This window comes from Pipistrellus kuhlii, unplaced genomic scaffold, assembly GCF_014108245.1.
Source record: "Pipistrellus kuhlii isolate mPipKuh1 unplaced genomic scaffold, mPipKuh1.p scaffold_m20_p_35, whole genome shotgun sequence".
Taxonomy (NCBI): Eukaryota; Metazoa; Chordata; class Mammalia; order Chiroptera; family Vespertilionidae; genus Pipistrellus; species Pipistrellus kuhlii.
Genome location: NW_023425535.1, coordinates 5691835 through 5713651, shown reverse-complemented (window position 1 = coordinate 5713651; position 21817 = coordinate 5691835). Strand labels below are relative to the sequence as shown.

The window sequence follows — 21817 nt, the reverse complement described above, 5'->3', positions numbered from 1 at the left end:
CAAATGGCCAGCAGGGGAGGGATCAGGCCTGCAAGGGAGGGTATTTGGGGGTGATAAAACTGCAGGGTAGGGCAGTTAGGGGTGACCAGACCTGCAGGGGAGGGCAGTTAGGGATGACAAGGCCTGCAGGGGAGGGAAATTAGGGGCAATTGGGTTGACAGGGGAGCAGTTAGACATCAATTAGGCTGTCAAGGAGTGGTTAGGGGGTGATCAGGCTATCAGGCAGAAGCGATTAGGGACAATCAGGAAGGCAGTTAGGTGAGCAGTTGGGAGCCAGCAGTCCTGGATTTTGAGAGGGATGTCTAACTGCCCGTTTAGGATCCTACCAGGATTGGGCCTAAATGGGCAGTTGGACATCCCTTGAGGGGTCCCAGTTTGGAGAGGGTGCAGGCTGGGCTGAGGGACTCTCCCACCCCCTTGTGCATGAATTTTGTGTACAACCGGGCCTCTAGTACAACAATGAACACACACAAAAAAACAAAACAAAACGAGATTAATGTATTTATGATGATAAGTGTTAATTAAAATTACTGACTTGCCAAAACCGGTTTGGCTCAGTGGATAGAGTGTCTGCCTATGGACTGAAGGGTCCCAGGTTCGATTCTGGTCAAGGGCATGTACCTTGGTTGCGGGCACATCCCCAGTGGGGGTGTATGGAGGAGGCAGCTGGTCAATGTTTCGCTTTCATTGATGTTTCTAGCTCTCTATCCCTCTCTCTCCCTCTCTGTAAAAAAAATCAATAAAATATATTTAAAAAAATTACTGACTTTTTAATTGAATTTATTGTGGTGACATTGGTTGATAAAACTAAACAGGTTTCAGGTATATAGTTCTTTGATACATAATTTGTATACTGCATTGTATAATTACCATCAATCTTCCATCATCATTTATCCCCCCTTTATACCTTCTTCTAAAAATCATGGACTTTTAACAAAATTTTGTGATTTCATCTTTTGATTATGAAATCTGAATGTCCATCTGATGCACACTTATTGTCTTAAGTTTTTAAAATTTGTTTTGTTGTATGTGTATATCTTTAGTAAATTATGCATATGATTGAGATTCAATTTAATTCATGTGTATTTTATACTATAGAGAATCACATTCTTACATGTTGAAGTGAGTTTTCATTTTTTTTCGTCCTGAACTTGAATAGGAAACAAAACAATACAAAGATAAATATCACATGATCGCACTCATTTGTGGAATGAACAACATAAACTGATGAACAAAACCAGATCCAGAGACAGAGCATCAATCAGACTGTCAAACCTCGGAGGGAAGGTAGGGGAGGGTGGGGGTAAAGGGGAGAGATGGACTAAAGGACTTGTATGCATGCATATAAGCCTAACCAATGGACGCAGACAGCAGTGAGGTGAGGGCATGGGTGGGAGGGTTGGAAGAGTAGTGGTGGGATGAGGACACATATGTAATACCTTTAATTAAAATTAAAAAAAATAAACTATAGTAAATTTAGACAAACCAAAATTTTTATGGGAGCAATATTTTGGTTAATTGAAGTTTTTATTGGATCAGGATTAACCAGAACACCATTTTTGATTTCACTTTTACTATTAATCATTCTAATATATATGAAAGTAAGACCTTGATTATCTGCTTCCTTTGGGTAGTGTTACCTTCTGGAGAGATGAGATAAAGCAGGATAATAGTTAATATTGATCGAGTGCTTGGTACTGTGCTGGTGTTTGACATGGAGTTTTTTATTCGTATAACAGCCCCAAGAGAGAGAGGTTCTTTTGGTATCCTCCTTTCACAAATGGGAAAACTTACAGAAGAAAAGGGACCCACCAAAAGTAACATCTATCAAGCAGTGGACTGGAACTTTACCTACTTTTAAAATGCTCTCTTTAAAAAATGTATTATATTTTATTTTTGTGTGCTAAGGATTTGAACTTTATTTCTTAGGCATTGGAAAGATATCAGATATTTCAAAGCGAGGAGATAATATGGTATGTTATGTCTTTTAGGAGATGGCTGATGTAACATTGTGGAAACATTGAATTGTGTTTCTGATAGACAGTGGTTGAAATAGGTCATATGAGAAATGAAATCTGACTGCAAGGTGAATTTGGAGGTTAGGGGATATGAGTGAAAGATAGAGGACTTAATAACTGACTTACAAGAGAATGGGAAGTTGGAGTGTTGATTTGGAAAATATCTGTTAATGACAAGTGAACATGTGGTCACAGCACTTGGTTATATTTCTTTTATAGCATTGTCTGATGTATTGTACCTCATCTAATGACATGTCTCTCCCCTTTCTCCCCAAAAGAAATATAACCAAGTGCTGTGACCACATGTTCACTTGTCATTAACAGATATTTTCCAAATCAACACTCCAACTTCCCATTTAGTTTCTAACATTGTTTGCTATGCATACTGATGCTGGGGTTTGACTCAGCGTAATGAGGGCAACCAATCAGAACCTTCCTTCCTTTTTCATGGAATCAACCAATCAGAGTATGTTAGGTATAATTTTTGAGTTTTCAGATCTTCTTGCTGAGTTGATTACTTTTGAATGCCCTCAGATTTATTTCTCTAACTTTCAAGAATCCTGTTTCATTATTTTGAGATTTGGAGCCATTGGGAAGGCAGAGGCAGAGGTTTCTAAAAGGAAAGCTGAAGTTTTTTTTTTTTTTTTTTTTTTTTTTACCTGTTTACATTTCCATGTTGATGCTTTGAATATAGTTGGATTCTCTTTGAGGATTGCTAATTTTAACAGTGACCCAGGACCATAATTTAAATGATTAAGAATTTCTGTTTTCTCTGTACAAGTTTTATACATATTAGGTGTAAGGCTTGTTTTAAATTTCCTTGGTCAGTTCCTAACTTCGTATGTCTGCTTTTCAAAGACATATTCCTTAGAAAAGGAATTCATCTTGATTTCTTCTGCTGCCATTTGCTTCAGAGCTCCTTACCCTTCACTCTGCCTTCTCCTTTCCAGTTTTCATCTGCCCAATTTTTGTACATTTGTAAGTACAATAGGAAAGGGAAACAGACAAACTCGGGTAACTACTTCCTTCCCTCCTTCCCATATGTGTCACCACCCTCCTTTCCCCTATTACTGCTCCCATCGGTCCAATTTGGCATGGCCTCCTGCACCACGGCTTCAGTTTGGTGTGTGGGAATGGGAAACACAAGACGGCTCTATAGCTGAGAAATGCTGGCTACCTTGAGGTATTTGGTCCTACTGTGATCTGTGTGCTGGTGTCTGGTATTGCAAACGCATCAGTCCACAGAGCCAAATATCAACAGTACTGTTGACTATTGAGTTTGTCGACCAATGGTATAGTAGATACCGTGGGAGAAATAATATTGTGATCTAGTATGAGCAGATTTAGGGGAGAAGACATTTGAAGAAGATGGAACAAGAATACAAATGTGCTTATTATGTTTGAGAAGTGGCAATTATCCTCCCATTTCTTCAAGTTCTCCTCATTTATTTTTTCTAAGCATTAGAAGAAAAAAGCCTTTAAATGAAATTTTCAGTCATACAAAAAGTATCTTATTTCCACCTTTAGTCAGCTTTAATAATTTTTATTGAAAGCACACTGGAGGACATCTTTTCCGTTGATTTTAGAGAGGGAGGAAGGGAGAGTTTTGGCTTACCTGTTTATTTTTATCACCAGTTTTACACAGTGTTTGCCCAGTAGTAGATTCTAAATTTTGGTTGGGTAATCACTAATATGGTAGTTTTACTATATAACCTTTTTACTAAAGAAAAGAAAAAAACCTTTAATTTGAAGTATAATTAAAGCACTTTCAAGGGGAAATTTGATAGCCACTCTTTTCCTTTTTATCTACTGTACTTGACAATGCTTTTACTATAATTGCTTCTGATTATTGAGTTGCTCTCTGAGATAAGTTCAGAAAATTAAGTTGAAAGCCCATATTACAGTTGCAGCAGTTTATGTGCCTTTTTTTGTGGCTCACTTACTTTTAAGTAGTTGTCAATATTTAGTGCTGGAACATTATTGCAATAGCTTCTTAATCTTTTTTGTTGGTCTTCCTCCAGATTTTCTCTCCTTTAGCCACTGATTCATGCTACTGACTTTGGATTTCTGGAACACAGATCTGATCAAGTTCTTTTATTGCTTAAAAATCTCCTGTGGCTCTCTGTTTATGGGAGTTAGTTCTCCCTTTTTTTTTCTTTTCTTTTTTCTTTTTCTTTTTGCCCACCTCCCTGCACTTGCCTTCTGCTTTAAGGGATCTGGAGTATTCCCTGGCGGGGGAGAGGGGGGTTTCTAATGCACATCACATCTGACATTTCTTAACCAGAGAGGACCACGGGGTAGAAGTCAAATTCTTTTATCCGTGTTCACAGAAAGTCCTCCATGAGCTGTGGCCTTTATCATCTGCCATGGTTCCATGGAGATGAGAAACTGATATTTCTGTGCTTTTGTACATACTATTCTTTTTTCCAGAATACCATTGAACTTCTTAAGTATCTTGTTAAATCACTTCCTCTTTTTATTTTAGTATGTATTGAGAATATATATGTATTTATTTGTCATTTTTTTTCCTTCCATGGATATTCTACATGCCCTGCTGGAGAACTTTTTTCCCCCTTAAAATATATATTTTTTGATTGCAGAGGGGGAGAGAGAGATAGAAACATCAGTGATGAAAGAGAATCATTGATTGGCTGCTTCCTGCACACCCCTCACTGGTGATCGAGCTGGCAACCCAGGATGTGCCCTTGACTGGAATTGAACCCTGGATCCTTCACTCTAAAGGTCAACACACTATTCACACTGAGCCAAGCCAGATAGGGCACTTTGTCTTTTTAAAAGCTCACTATGGATGTCTCCTTTTTCTAGGAAAGCTTTCTTTTAGGCATATTTTTATCATGAATTTTCTACTCCCATTATATTCTTTATCAGAGACCTGGTGCACAAACTCATGCATGAGTAGGTCCAGCTAGCTTGCTCAGATGGGGGCCCATCAGGCCAGGCCGGTGTGTTTGTGAGGGGTACGTGGAGCTGCGGGAGGTTGGCTGGCTGGCCCTGCCCCCAGTTGGGGGGCCAGGCTGGTTGGGAGTGGGGGTGGATGCCAATTGGGGCCTAGATAGGCCTGTTGGCTGCCATAGTGTGTGTCTTAGCCACTGGTCATTGGGCTTTTATATATATAGATTCTTTGTTACCTATGTTCCTGTAACATTTTGCAGTTATTTTATTGTAGTAATTGCTATATTTTACTCTATTTGCTTTTGTGTTTAGTTCCCCTTGCTCCAACACAAACTTATAATCACTCAATACATTTTGTTGAATGAATGATGGAGGAAAGTAAAAAATATTTCAACATTGACCTGGTTTTGATTGACTCATTTGGTTGGGCTTTTACATCAAGTTTATTTGTATAAAACATACAAAAGAGCAATACAGATGGCGTGTTTAAGAGAGTCTTACTCCAAATTATCTTAGGAAATTAATATTTTATTGCATGTTTGTTCTTATGAGCAAATAATGAGATTTGTTGATTTCATTATATATCACAAATCTCTATTTTTGTCTAAATATCTCAGTATTTTTCTTTGTGGTATCATTTTTTTTCTTTGTCATTTCTAATTGAATGCTGGCCTTAGACACCCTCCACCCTAAACATAAGTTAAATTCATTCCTTAAACTTGATCTGTTGTTTTCCATTCGTGTTTTTTTTATATCACTACTTTGTAAGTGACTTAGGTTTCTCTGAAGCATCTTTTAACAAATAATTATTTATTTTTCAACTTATTTTTATTGTTGAAACTATTACACATGACCTTTATTCCCTCCACACCCTTTTGCTCACCTCCTCCCAGTGTCTCCCTTCCCTGGCTTTCACCACACTGTTGTCTGTGACCAGGAGCTATGCATATGTTCTTTGACTAATCTCTACCTTCTTTTATCTAGCCCTCCTGCCACACCCTCCTTGTTCCCGAGCTTCATGTTCCCGAGCTCCATGTCCTGGTTCTATTTTGTTAGTCAGCTTATTATATTTATTAAATTCCATATATAAGTTAGATCAGATGGTATTTGTCTTACTCTGACTGACTTATTTCAATTCGTATAAAAATCTCCAGGTCCACGCATGCTGTTGCAAAGATAATACGTATATTCTTCCTTTTAAGGCCAAGTAGTTTCCATGGTGTAAATTCACCACAGCTTTTTATCCACTCCTCTACTGATGGGCACTGGGGCTACTTTCATGTCTTGGCTATTGTAAATAGTGCTGCTATGAGCATAGGGGAGCACATTTTTTTTCTGATTGGCATTTCAGAATTACTAGGCTATATTTCCAGAAGTTGGTTCCCTGGGTCAAAAGGCAGTTCCATTTCTAATCCTCCTATCTAATAAGAGGGTAATATGCAAATTAACCATCACTCCATCACAAAGATAGCAGCGCCCATAGTGGCCGGGGTGATGGACATTGGCAGCATTGCCCTGGCCATGAGCCCCAGTGTCTCATGTGCCCTAGCCCACAGAGGGAGGGAGGCCGGGCAAGTGGGCCTCTGACCAGAGGCTGACTAGGGTGTAGGATTCTGGCATTATTGTAGGCCGAGCTGAGGGATTACCCCCCCCCCCCCCCCCCCGTGCATGAATTTCATGCACTGGGCACCGGGCCTCTAGTTTTTTTAGGTAACTCTACAGTGGTTGCACCATTCTACATTTTCACCAACAATGCACTAGAGTTCTCTTTTCTTTACATCCTCAGCAACACTTTGTTTGTTGGAGTCAGATGCGCTACCATTGCGCCATGAGGTCTTAACACTTGTTTATTGGCCTGGTGCATGACATTTATGCATGGGGGGTGTCCTTCAGTCCAACCTGCACCCTCTCCAATCTGGGACCCTTCGGGGATGTCCGACTGCCAGTTTAGGCTGGATCCCTGCAGGGCTAAACCGGCAGTTGGAAATCCTTCTCATAATCCAGGACTGCTGGCTCCTAATTACTTACCTGCCTGCCTGCCTGCCTGATTATCCCTAACCACTCTGCCTGCCAGCCTGATAGCCCCCCAACTATTCCCCTGCCACCCTGATTGATGTACGTAGCTGCTTCCCTGATGGCCCAATTGTCCCCAACTGTCCTTCCCTGCCACCCTGATCACCTTTAACTGCCCTCCCCTGCCAGCCTGTTTGCCCCATACTGCCTTCTTCTGTGGGGCTGAAGGATCTGGGGGACTGACTGGATGAGGCGCGTGGCACCTGCCACCTGCCACCCCCTATTGGGACTGAGGGAACTGGGGGACTCTGGCTGGATGAGGCGGAGCTGAGGACACTGGGAGACTGAGGCTGGATGAGGCGGGGCTGAGGGGAAACTGGGGGACTCTGGCTGGATGAGGCACGTGATGCCTGCCATCCCCTGGTGGGGCTGAGGGGACTGCAGGACTCCAGCTGGATGAGATGGGGTTGAGGGGATTGGGGGACTCCTACTGGATGAGGCACAAGGCACCTGCCGCACCCTTCCCTACCCCCTCACCCTCCCCTGCTAGCAGGGCTGAGAGGACTGGGGGACTCGGTCTGGATGAGGCTGGTTCAGGGGACTGGGTGCCACCATCTTGTGGCTGTGGGCACCACCATCTTTGTGAGGCGTGACAGTCAATTAGCATATTCCCTTTTTATTAGGATTGCTGCTATCCATTCTGGTGAATGTAAGGTGTTATCTCATTGTTATTTTAATTTGCGTCTCTGATGATCAGTGACTTTTTTTCATATGTCTATTCGCCATCTGAATGTCCTCTTTGGAGAAGGGTCCTTTGCCCATTTTTAATTGGGTTGTTTGTTTTTCTGGTGTCCAGTTGTGTAAGCTTCTTATGTATTTTGGAAATTAACCTCTTATCAGTTATATCATTGGCAAATATGTTCTCTTGTTCAGTGGGTTCCTTTTTCATGTTGTTGATGGATTCTTTTGCTGTGCAGAAGCTTTTTAGTTTGATATATAGTCACATTTGTTTATTTTCTTGCGCTAGTGAATGTATTGGCAAAAATTATGCTATGACGGATGTCGGAGATTTTACTGCCTATTTTCTATGATTTTTATGGTTTTGCAACATACATTCTAAATTTATTCCTATGAATGGTGTAAATTGGCAGTCTAGTTTCATTTTTTTGCATGTACTTGTCCAATTTTCCAGCACCATTTATTGAAGAGACTGTTTTTACTCCATTAAAAGCTCTTGCCTCCTATATCAAATATTAATTGACCATAAAAACCTGGGCTTTCAGTTTGTTCCATTGATCTATATGCTTGTAATGTTAGCAGTACCAGTTTGTTTGACAGCATCATTCCGCTGCCTCCTGCACACTCCCTACTGAGGACTGAGCCCATAACCCGGGAGCTACTCTTGACTAGGCATGGAAATGGCAACCTCCTGGTGCATAGGTCAATGCCCAGCCATCTGAGTCCCACTGGCGAGGGCAGTACCAGGCTGTTTTTATTACAATGGCTTTGTAGTATAGTTTGATACCCAGTATTGTGATCCCTCCAACTTTGCTTCCCCCCCCCCCCCCCCCCCCCCCCCCCCCCCCCCCCCGAGATTACTAAGGCTAATCTTTATTGGTTCCATATAAATTTTTGGAATACTTGCTCTAGCTCTGTGGAATATGCCATTGGTATTTTAATAGGAATTGAATTAAATCTGTAGATTGTTTTGGGTAGTATAAATATTATAATGATAATTTTTTCCAATCCATGAACATGGTACATGATTCCATGTGTGTGTGCTTTCTTGTATTTCTTTCTTAAATGTCCTATAGTTTTCTGGGTACAGGTCTTTTACCTCAAGTTTATTTCTATATACCTTATTACTATTTTTGTTGCAATAGTAAATGGGAATTTTTTAAAAGTTTTTCTGAGAGTTCATAATTGGTGTATACAAATGCCACTGATTTTTGTATATTAGTTTTATATCCTGCTACTTTGTCAAATTCATTTATTACATCTCATAGGTTTTTTGTGGAGCTTTAGGGTTTTCTCTGTACAGTATCATGTAATCGGCATATTCTCTGCAGTATCTTTAAGTCTCACTTACATATATTATAATTACTGAGTTCTATTATAATTCAGCAAATACTTTTCGGCCACTTGTAGTGATCCTAACTTGTTAGTACTAGTGATGAAAAGTTGAATGAAAGAGAGCCCCAGTCCAAAAATGATTATGATACAATGTGGCAAGTATAATAATAAAGGGACAGTGGGATATCTAGGGCACCCAAGGACTATAGAATATCTTTTTCATATATCCCTTAATTCTTACTTTGGCTATTGCCAGTCTCATTTAGGCCTTCATTACTATGTAATTTTAGGACTGCTTAATAGCTTGCCCTGCCTTAACTGTGTTGTCATTCCAGTTCATAATTGAGGCTAGTCACCACAGTAGTTATCTAAAAAAAAGAAAAAAAAAAAAAAGGAAAAGAAAAGAAAAGCAAAAAGATACCTGTCTTTTTTTCTTCCGCTCTTACCGCTCACAGAATAAAATCAACAGTAGAATAAAATGTGGAATGCAGTCTTTAGCCTAGATTTCCTTTCTTGTCTTCTGCTATGTGAACCTTCCATTCCAGCAAAACTCTTCTACATTCTATTCTAAACACACTTCACACTTTCCCTTTTTTGCCTCGTTTGTTTGAGCCATTTTCCCTCCCTGGAATGGCCTCAGCAAATCTTGAGTGTTTCTATTCTTGGTTCCTTTACTTACTGAAATTGTATCTATCCGTGGATATAGTTCCTAATTGTTAAATCCATTGTGGACCTTTTATATGGTCATGTCCATGTTTTTAACACCCTCTCTTCCTTTATCTTCATGATATCACTTATTTCTCTTTTTTACTTACTAGAGGTCTGTTGCATGAAACTCATGCACGGAGGGGGGATCCCCACCACCCAGCCTGCACCCTCTCCAACCCGGGACACCTTTGGGATGTCTGAATGCCAGTTTAGGCCCAATCCTAGCCTAAACCAGCAGTTGGACATCCCTCTCACAATCCGGGACCATTGGCTCCTAACTACTCACCTGCCTGCCTGCCTGATCACTCCTAACTGCCCCCCCCCCCCCCCCCCCCCCCGCCAGCCTGGTCACCCCCAACTTCCCCCCTGCCAACCTAGACACCCTTTACTATCCCCTCTCCCAGCCTGGTAGCCTCCCAACTGTCTCTGCCAACCCCCCCCTCCCCCCACCAGCCTGGTTGCCCCCAAATGCCCCCTTGAAAACCTGGTCATCCCTTACTGTCCCTCCTCCCGCCTGGCTGCCCCCAACTGCCCCTCCCCCCCACCCCCGCCAGCCTGGTCACTCCATGCAGGCTGCTGTTCAGTCATTTGGTCGTCCCTCACTAACCTCCCTGCTGGCCTGGTTGCCCCACGCAGCCTGCTGTATGGTTGTTACTGTTACTGTGACAGCGTCATGACCAATTTGCATATTCCTCTATTATTACAATAGACTAGAAGCCCGGTGCACAAAATTCATGGACGGGGTTGGGAGTGTCCCTCAGCCCAGCCTACTACACCCTATCCAATCTGAGACCCCTCGAGGGATATTAAACTGCCCGTTAAACTGGCAGTTTGACATCTCTCTCACAATCCAAGACTGCTGGCTCTCAACTGCTCACTTGCCTGCCTTCCTGATTGCCCTTAACCACTTCTGCCTGCCAGCCTGATAGCCCCCTAACCACTCCCATGCCAGCCTGATTGATGCCTAACTGCTCCCCTGCCAGCCTGTTTGCTCCCAGCTTCCCTCCTCTGCCAGCCTGGTCACCCTAACTGCCCTCCCCTACAGGGTTGATTGCCTCCAACTGCCCTCCCTTGCAGGCCTGGTGCCTCCCAACTCCCCTCCCCTGCTGGCCATCTTGTGGTAGCCATCTTGGGTCCACATAGGGGCAGGATCTTCGACCACATGATGGCAGCCATCTTGTGTGTTGGAGTGATGGTCAATCTGCATATTACTCTTTTATTAGATAGGATAGAGACCTGGTGCATGGGTGGGGCCAGCTGGTTTGCCCTGAAGGGTGTCCCAGATCATTGTGGAATTCCCTTAGGGCATGGGGCAGCCTGGACGAGGGGCCTGTGGTGGTTTGCAGGCCGGCCATGCCCCCTGGTGACCCAAGCAGAGGCCCTGGTATCTGGGGTTTATTTATCTTCTACAATGGAAACTTTGTAGCCTGGAGCAGAGCCAAGCCTCCTGCTTGCTCCATGGCTGCAGCCATTTCTGTTTGGATTTGTTTACCTTCTATAATTGAAACTTTGTAGCCTGGAGTGGAGGCTTAGCCCAACCAGGACAGGTGGAAAGCTTGGCTACCTCTGTTGCGGGGGGGAAACCCTAGCCTGCTCTCTCCAGCTACGTGGCTGCCGCCATTTTTCTTGGGATTTATCTTCTATAATTGAAACTTTGTATCCCTTTTTGGAGGCCTAGGTTGGCCAGGGCATGTGGAAAGCTTGGCTTCCTCTATTGCTGGGGAAACCCAAACCTCTCAACTGCCCTCTGTGGCTGTAGCCATCTTGTTTGGGGTTAATTTGCTTACTAGCTCAGATTGGCTGGTGGCCCTGGCTTGAGCGGAGTGATGGTTAATTTGCATATTACTCTTTTATTAGGTAGGATTTTTTCTCACCTGTCTTTACTGACTCCTATCCCTAATGTTTATGCTTCCTGAAGTTTCAGGCTGACTTCTGTTTTTTTCTTAATTCTGCCATGCTTTCTTGAACACATGTTTTTCATGATATCCTTTCTGTGTTCATTTCCTCAGCCCATTTTTCTGGTGAGCACTTCTAGTCTTTAGGTTGCTACTTAGAATGCCCATCTGAATGTCTAGTAGAAAATCTGTGTTAAGCCTGTGTGGCTCAGTGGTTGAGCATTGACCCATGAATTCAATTCCCAGTCAGAGCACATTCTTGGGTTGCGGGCTTGGTCCGCAGTAGGGGATGTGCAAGAAGCAGCTGATAAATGATCATCATCATTGATATTTCTATCTCTCTTTCCCTCTCCCTTCCTCTCTGAAATCAATTCAAATATACAATATATAAAGAAAACCCTTCCTCTTAAAATCAATTAAAATATGTATGAAGAAAACTTGAAAATCAGAACATCGAAAATTAAGTACATGTTTTTTTCCATTCACCCAATTTTTCCATTTTGATTAGCGATGCTGCCAGTAACTCACCCAAATTATAAACCCAGGAATCAACTTGACTTCTGTCTCCTATCCCTCATTTTCCATTAGTTGGCAAGTCCTGCTGATGGAGCTGTTTTCTCTCTGCCCCTTCACTATTTCTTACTAGCCAGGCTCTAACATCCTGAGTAGAGCATTGTAAAGAACCTCTTCTGCTTGGTCCTGGACATTGCAAACAAGTTTTGACATGCTTGTATGTTGGTTATATTATGTAGGAATGCCAAAGGCAAAGTAGTTTTGGGTGCCACACCACTAATCCTTGTATATCCATTAAAGGTCAATTTCCTAAACATTTTTATTTGATGACATTATTAGGAAATATTTTAGGCTTTTTATAATAAATTTGCATAAGGATTAAGAGTATGATTTATAACAATTACAAGGGAAAAGCAAGAAAAGATATATAGAAATAGAAGTCTGAGTGGGTTAAGAGCCAGAAATGATTTTATAGGACATTTTCTTAATGAGCTAAAAAAATGATTAAAAGTTTTAAGTAATACCTGGTGCTTGGTAGTCAAATATCAGTTAGGAGCAGTTAACTATAGGAAGATCTTGATACTGAGTAGGTTGAAATAAGGTCTTTGCTATTGGGAATTGTAAGCTAATCTATTTGAGTAATACTTTGAACAGATGCTATTTAGCTATCAGTTAATACCCAACAGAGACTCCTGATATCATTATTTATGCCCCTCTCTGGAAGATATTGGCCTCATGTACTAATGCTACAGATGTGGTAACATAATCACTGTGCCTCTACATTATCTAATGTGTTTCATAGCCATGTTTAGCATAGAAACCAGATATAATCATAGAAATGCTTAGTTTCTCGATTTTTTTTTCAAGCAGACTTCAGAATTTGTCTTGCTTGTAATATTTTTAAAAGTCCAAACTTATAGAAGAAAGTACTTTAAAATTTGAGTCCTTTATATTCTAAATAATTAGTATGTTTAAAAATAATTTTATTTATTGTGAATATTTTGCAAAGTATTATGAGTATTTACATTAGCTTTTGCTATAGTGTTGGCCTTTATTTACTTTCTGAAGATCTTAGGTTTTATGAGGGTGGCACTGGATTCTTACCTAGTGTAACTTACTGTAGAAGATCTATTGGAACATTCTGTATAGTAGTATTTTGTAGTTGAGAGTGGAGTGTGTGTGTCATTTTGGCTTATATTGTTCACCTAGGAACTCCACTCTGAAGGAGGGGAGAAAGAAAGAACAAGTTTCAGAGAGTTACCAAGGTGGACCAAGGTAGGGGAGTGGCATTTTGAGCCAAGGGAGTAGTGTGTTCCCTGTAAGAAGTCCTGAAAGATTGTGGTGTAATACTGACCCTTGGGTGGTTTGGTGTGAATGGAAGGCAGAGTTGGATAGTGGTGGGAGAGAGCAGCTGCCAAGTTTCCTTTAAAGCATTCCCATCCCCCTTTCAGATTGCCTTTTGTTTGTTTATTTTATTGATTTTAGAGAGAGGAAGGAAGAGAAACATTGATATGAGAAACATTAATCGGTTGCCTCCCGAAACCTGGGTATGTGCCTTGACTAGAAATTGAACCCACCACCTTTTGGTATACTGGACAATGCGTCAACAAACTGAGCTGCAATGGCCAGGATTACAGACTGCCTTTTAAAGAGCAGAGAATCTATCATGAGAGAATTTTTAAAACTTTATTTGTATTGATTTCAGAGAAGAAGGGAGAGGGAGAGAATCATTGATCAGCTGCCTCCTGCATTCCTGCTCCTGGGGATTGAGCCCACAATTCAGACATGTGCACTCCTGGTTCATAGGTCAGTGCTCAACCACTGAGCAACACTGGCCTGGCAATCCTGAGAGATCTTGTTAGAATTTTGTATTTAAAAAATCATGGATTCTTCAAATTGGATTCTCACTGTACTCCTTATCTGTCTTTCCTCCAATCTTTTCATCTCAGAAATGGTAGTATGATTTGATTAGCTATCCAGGCCAAAAACCTGAGAGTCATTCTTGATTTCTATCCTTCCTTTTTCTCTCATCTCTTGCATTTTATTCTTCACCAAGTGCTATAGCTCCTATCTCCCCCACACATCTTGAACTCTATTCCTTTCTATCCATCTACTTCATCCTACTTAGTCCATCATCATTTTTCTTAGGCAAGACTCTTTCCTATTTAGCTTCTTAACTGATTTCCTTGCCTCCATGTTTTTTCCCTTTTGACTTATTTTCCATTAACAGTGACAATGATCTTTTAGAAGTGAAAGTCAGATCATGTCACTCTCCTGGTATATCTTTAGTGGGTTTTCATTGCGCCAAAGTGCTCCTTTCATAGCTAGCTCCTCCTCTTTTAGGCCGCAGATGAAATGTGCCCCTCTGAGATGCCTTCCTTAACGCCCAGTACTGTTCTCTCTTATAGCATTTCATTGTTTCCTTCACAGGTCTTATGATTTGTAATTACATTTTCACTTGTGTTTTTTTCCCCCCCCCTTTTGTTTTTTCCCTTCCTCCCATTTTTTCCCCTCCTCCCCCCCTTTCTATACTAGACTTTAATTGCAAAAGCCATAGGGACCATGCCTGTCTTGTCAACTTTTTTATACCTAGCACCTAGCACATCGCTAGGATCATAGCAGGTGAATAATAAATATTTGAACACACCAATAAAATGGAACTTGAGAGATTACCTAATCCTACTGTCCACCCAGTGTAAGAGTCTTCGCCAGCTCTGGCAAGTGATTGTCAGCTTGATTTTGAATGCTTTCAGAGATGGGCAGCTTAGTGTTTTATGTGGTTGCCCGTGACCTCGTTTAGTGATTCTGATAGTTTGAAATATTTTTTATTTAGGGCTTAAAACTGCTTTTCTTTTTTTCCCCCAACTGTTGATTCCCAGTTCTGCCCCTCTCTGACACCCTTTAAACTGTTTACAGCAACAATCATATGCTCTCTTAGTTTTGTAAAAGCTTTACTTTTCATCGTGTGACATAGTTCTTCACCCTTACCCCTGTGTGTATATACATTTTGTCAGGGTAACTTTAAAAGGCTATATTGAAGGATAAAGATGTTTATAATCTTTGGTCCTATAATTCATGGTTAAATAATTTGTAGCATATTAGTTCAATATAATACATTGTAGCCATTAGCAATAAATGTAATGATAGAAATGTGGGCAATCTTTATAAAATGATATTTAAAAAATATAATATTAAATTTTATCTAGATTATTATTATAGCTGAGTGGGTTGGGTATGTAGATGTGATTTAGAGGGGTATAAAAAGTAATGAGAAAGTTGTGTTAGGGTGGTACAAGATGATTTCAAATAAAGAGCATTTTATAGTTAGTTTAATAAAAATGGAGAAAATGTAATACTCAGAACTATTAATGTCATTCCAACTAGAAGTATGTGAAACTTCAATAGCCTGTAGTAACTTTTTGTTTTGATACTGAAACTGAAATACAAATAGTATATCAAATTATTGCATTAGTGTAAAATTTAGTCAAGTCTATAATTGTATAGTGGTTACATTAAATAAATTATTATTCTTAAGAAATACATATGGAAATATATATTTTTATATTTTATGCAAGAGAGCAAATAATAACCAAATAGCATAAAATATTAACACCAAGTAAATCTGGATAAAGACTATCCAGATACTCTTTGTCCTCTTCTTACTCTTGCAACTTTTATTATATCGTTTCATTTAAAAGTTTCTTATAAGAAGTTACTTTTATCTGATTTATCTATTTTTCAAGGCTTATCCGTCTTTCTGAGGGCACATTTTGTGATTCATAAAATGGAATGAAAATAAACAAGTGACCTTTTTTCTAGAAATAATAACAAGATTTGAAAAGACAGGAAAGAGGTTAAATTCTTTGTTTTTTTGTTTGTGTATATGGGTTTCCCAAACTTTTGACATACGTGTACCCCTTCTATAATTTTCGTAATGCTGAGTACCCCTCGTACTCATGAGAACATAGAATTAGGCGCAGCTAAGCACAGTGCAGTGCATATCCCCACCAAACTCTGGTGCAATGTGTACCCCCACCAAACTCTTCCCGTACCCCTGGGGGTACGCGTACCACACTTTGGGAAACACTGGATAAGACTGCGTTGTCCATTATGATAGCCTCTAGCCACATGTAACTATTTAAATTAGTTAGAATTAAATAAAAATAAAAATTCAGTTCCTTGGTCTCCCTTACCATATGTACTCTGTGGCTAGTAACTACTTTATTGGACAGGAAAGATATAGAATATTTCCTTTACCAGAAAGTTCTGTGAATAGTGCTGAACAGTACTATTGTAGAATAAGTAATTGTTTGGGATGGGATTATTCATGAGACAAAATAGTGACTTGTGTGCAGTCACTCCTTTTAAAGCTAAAGAGGTTAATCTTTGAAGGTTGGGTGATGAAGAGGAGTTGTGTGAATAGAGCACCAAGAAATGCAACTCCTTGTACTGGCCAACATTTACCAGTTATGGAAAAAGCACTGGGGAAGGGGGAGGAATGAGGAGAGCCGTACTCTGGATGAGTGGCAGCTAGTGTGCAAGGTTTTTGTATGTACTATATGCAAAAGTTTATTGGTAAGGTTTTTATATTTTATACCTATGCAGGAAAAATTTCTTAGACATTACATAAAATGTTTTATTCCTACATATTATAATTTTACAATGCTGAGAACATTTAACATGCTGCACACACATTTATACATATAACTGAAAGTACTATGTGGTGTTTTTTTTTTTTAAAGTAATATGTTATTAAACATCCTCACTATGCATGATGCCTTCTGATATTTTCTGTTTTATTCCGTGCTTGTTGTATGTGTAGAAAGGATTTGATTCATTAAGTTTTAAGATATTACTATGATCTAATTTGAACATATACATCGATTGTGTGAAATGTTGCCAAACTAATTTAAAAAATCCAACTGAACATTATAAAAACTGCTGAAGCCTATAAACATCTTAGGTTATATATTAGTTTTCCTTATGTGAGCCACTTATAAAAGTAAAAATCCAACTAATAAAAGAGTACTATGCAAATTAACTATCACTCCACCACACCCACCAGCCAGTCAGGAACAAATATGGAAATAAACCCAACCAAGATGGTTTCGGCCACAGAGAGCAAGAGGGAGGCTTGGGTTTCCCCAGCAATGGAGGAAGCCAAGCTTTCTGCCTGCCCTTGCTGGCCTAGGCCTCCACTCAAGGCTAAAAAGTTTCAATGATAGAAGATACATAAACCCAAACAGAAATGGCTGCCACGAGCAAGCAGAAGGTTTGGCTCCGCTCCAGACTACAAAGTTTCAATTGTAGAAGATAAATAAACTTCAGATACCAGGGCCTCCTCTTGGGTCACCAGGGGGCGTGGCCGGTCTGCAAGCCACCACAGGCCCCTTGCCCAGGCCATCCCACGCCCCAAGGGAACCCTCACCCTGATCCAGGACACCTTTCAGGGCAAACCAGCTGGCCCCCACCCATGCACCAGACCTCTAGCCTATTTAATAAAAGGGTAATATGCAGATTGACCATCACTCCAATATACAAGATGTTTGCCCCCATGTGGATACAAGATGGTTGCCACAAGATGGCCAGCAAGTGAGGGCAGTTGGGGTGATCAAGCCTGCAGTGGAGGGCAGTTAGGGGTGACCACGCCAGCAGAGGAGGGAAGTTGGGGGTGACCAAACCTGCAGGGAAGGACAGTTGGGAGGGACCCAGGCCTGCAGGGGAGAGCAGTTAGGGGAGATCAGGCCTGCAAGGAAGGGCAGTTAGGGGTGACCAGGCCTGCAGGGAAGGGCAGTTGGGGGTGACCAGGCTGGCAGGAGAGCAGTTAGGCATCAATCAGGCTGGCATGGGAGTGGTTAGGGGGTCATCAGGCTGGCAGGCAGAAGCAGTTAGGGGCAATCAGGAACGCAGGCAAGTGAGCAGTTGGGAGCCAGCAGTCCTGGATTGTGAGAGGGATGTCCGACTCTTGTTTATACCTGATCCCACAGGGATCATCTCTTGAGGGGTCCCAGATGGGAGAGGGTGCAGGCTGGGCTGAGGGACACACACACCCCCCCTGCACGAATTTTGTATATTGGGCCTATATATATTGATATGAAAGCTCAGTGACTGGAATGGGGGAACGACCAGATGACTGGAACAACCAGTTGCTATGACACACACTGTGGCAGCCAACCAGCCTGATCCAGGCCCTGATTGGCCTCCAACAACCTGATTGGGGACAGGGCCAGCTGCCAACTACCTGCAGACCCTCCCCTGGCCTGTCTGGTCCCCGATTGGCTCCCAATACACCAATGGGGGCAGAGTTGGCTGGCCAACTACTCTTGACCCCTCCGGCGATGGGCCCCCATCAAGGCAGGCCAGCTGGACCTCACCCATGCATGAATTTGTGCACTGGGCCTCCAGTGTTTACATAATAAAATTACATTTTAAAGTATTGTTTTAGATTTTATAAAAACGTTACAGCCCTAACGAGTTTGGCTCAGTGGATAGAGTGTCGGCCTGTGGACTTAGGGGTCCCAGGTTTGATTTCGTTCAAGGGCATGTACCTTGGTTGTGGGCACATCCTCAGTAGGAGGTGTGTAGGAGGCAGCTGATGGACGTTTCTCATCTATGTTTCTAACTATTCATTTATATTAAATAAAATATATTTAAAACTAAACAAAACATTACAGTGAAGGTTTTACTCTGTCTCTTCTTAAGTCCATAAATGCAGCAAGCCTTGTTTCTTTGATCTGACAGTTAAGACCTTTACCACATATAAATGGAATCATTTATCATATATAATTAAACCCTAATATGTAAATCCAGTGGCAGAATGACCAATTGCTATGATGTGCACTGACCACCATGGGGCAGACACTCAATGCAGGAGCTGCCAGTCGGGAGCAACTCCTGTGTTGAGTGTTTACCCCCTAGAGGGAGTTGACCAGTGGCAGCGATCGTGGGGTGGGGATGGAGGTGCCCAGCGGGCGGCACCAGGCAGCCAGCCTAGGTGGGTGCCAGTAGGCGCCCACTGCCCCCTGGTTGCCCTGCCTGCTGGTTGCCCCACAGATCGGCCCTCATTGCCGGCCAGGCCTAGGGACCCTACCCCTATATATTGAGAACAGTCTCTTAAATTTAAACATTAAAATCTGGCAAGGCTATTCTAACACTGAAAAAACAGGATGATGCAGCGATGACATGCATGGACTCTGGCTTGCACAATTTGTGGTCAGCCCTGATTCTGACACTTACAACTATGTGGTAAAGCCAATTACTTAACTTCTCTCTGCTTTAGTTTTTTCACCCATAAGATGGGTAAAATGGTACTATTGCCTCAGAAGGATCATGTCATGTACTACGTTTTATAATCAGGGCAAAACAATGTAGCTGCCCATACAACAGCAAGCTGCCTTTGACCTGTATGAAAAGTATTGTCACAGTGCATGCAGCATTCTGGATTTCGAGAGGGGATTGGGCCTAAACTGGCAGTCAGATAACCCCTGAGGATGCAGGCTGGGCAGGACCCCCGTCTCCCGTGAATGAATTTTGTACCCTGGGACTCTAGTGTCACATGAAGAGACTATCACCATTTTACAGTCTTTAATCCACTTTGATCTTTTATTGATGGGTGGATTATAGAATTAGGATAAAGTCTTTTGAAGTAATCTAGAATGTCTGTCCTCCTTTGCTGGTATTTTCTCTCATGATGGTCGATTCAACTATTATTTTGTGATTTACTCCAAATAAGAGAATTATTTTTCAACTTCCACCAGTTTTGTTGATTTTTTAATTACATCAGTTTACACTTGCTGTTTTTTATCCTTTAACCAAATGCATGCATGCGTTTGTATACCCTTCCAACATCTCTACTTTCTACCAGCATTTGTTCTTTAGTAAAGATTTCCCTGAACTTCACTTGCTTCCCCATTATAAAACCGTAGTCTTCACTCATCTGTCCTTTGGTCTCCCTGAAAAATTTCCAGTTAGCATTTAATAGGTACTTTACCCCTTGCTTCCTAACTTTTAATGGTGAAACTGACCAACTTCCAGTTCAGCATCTATTGTTTGACTTACTGGTAGTATTTCTTCCTCCTGCAGCCCTTTCCCCTGTCTGTCCTGTCTCAATTGTCCTGATTGGAACCTCCCCTGGCCCTCCCCCTGCCAGCCCCGATTGGGACTAGGCAAGATGCCCTGATTGGCCCAAATCGTTGGCCAGGCCAAGGGACCCCATCCATGCACGAATTCATGCACTAGGCCTCTAGAGTGTGTGTGTGTGTGTGTGTGTGTGTGTGTGTGTGTGTGTGTATGAGGCTAAGCGGATATCTATCTATCTATCTATCTATCTATCTATCTGTCTGTCTGTCTGTCTGTCTATATAAAAGACTCAGCGACCATCCGGCCATTTGACTGTCTGACTGTTAGCTAGATGCACACTGACCACCATGGGGTAGACCCTCAAAGCAGGAGCTGCCGTGCAGTGAGTTGGCAGTGGAAGTTCTCAGTGATGCACCCCAGAATCAGTAAGGAGGGAGCCCAATTCTAGGGTGCATCACCCAAGAACTGCCCTCTTGCAATCCAGGACCTTTCAAGGCTAAGGAACCTCACCTGCTGAAGGGACTCTGCTTACACCACAGATGCCCTTTGAGCTGAGGTACTGCCCCAGGTGCAGCTGGCCGGGGAGGGCTGCAGGAGGTTGGCTCCAGAGTGTATCCTGCCCATCTTGCCAAGTCCCATCCCATTGGCCACCTTCTAATTGTTTTCCTTTCAATGTGCACGAATCTGTGCACTGGGGCACTAAAATGAATATAAGTTCTTTGGTTAATCTCTTCCTTCCCACCCCCTTTCCTTCTTATATTCACCAGTCTGTTCAATGTTTCCATGCCTCTAGTTCTATTTTATTCATCAGTTTATTTTGTTCATTAGATTTCTTACTCTTTTATTTTGATTTTTGGATGTAATTGTTGATAGATATGTATTTATTGCCATTTTGTTGTTTGTATTTTTAATCTTTTTTTCTTAAAAAAGACCCTTCAACATTTCATATAATACTGGCTTGATGGTGATAACTCCTTTAGTTTTTTCCCCTGTATATGAAACTGTTTATCTGATCTTCAATTCTAAATGATAGCTTTGCTGGGTAGGGTAATCTTGGTTGTTGGTTCTTGTTTATCATCATTTTGATTTTTTTTTTTTTTTTTCATTTTGATTATTTCTTGCCACTCCCTTCTGGGCTGCAAAGTTTCTATTGAGAAATCAGCTGACAGTCATATGGGAACTCCTTTGTAGGTAACTGGTTTTCTCTTGCTGCTTTTAAGATTATTTTTTTGTCTTTAACTCTTGACATTATAATTATGATGTTTCTTGAGCTTTTTTGGTTTCCTCTTATTTAGAACTCTGTGCTTCCTGGATTGCAGTTCTATTTCTTTCACCTGGTAGGGGAAGTTTTCCATTATTTTTTCCAATAGGTTTTCAATTTCTTGCTCTCTTCTCCTTTTGGCACCCCCATGATGTGAATGTTAGTATGCTTGAAGTTGTCCTAGAGGCTCCTTACACTATCTTCATATTTTTTGGATTCTTTTTTTTTTTAATTGCTCTTCTGATTGGTTGTTTTTTGATTTCTTATATTCCAAATTGCTGATTTGGTTTCCAGAATCCTCTACTGTTGATTCCCTGTACATTTTTTTTTTTTTCATTTCAGTT

General features: G+C 41.4%; 1 protein-coding gene across 18 annotated transcripts in view; it reads left to right on the top strand.

Annotated features, from left to right (window-relative positions):
- CCSER2 (coiled-coil serine rich protein 2) overlaps positions 1-21817 on the top strand; it is a 153434-nt gene that overhangs the window by 6114 nt on the left and 125503 nt on the right. The window contains exon 2 of one of the 18 annotated variants that reach the window (XM_036461176.2): positions 13343-13408. The exons of the other annotated variants lie outside the window; for them this stretch is intronic. The gene's annotated coding sequence lies outside the window, so the exon portion shown is untranslated. The remainder of the gene's footprint in view (positions 1-13342; positions 13409-21817) is intronic. 18 annotated transcript variants of the gene reach the window in all.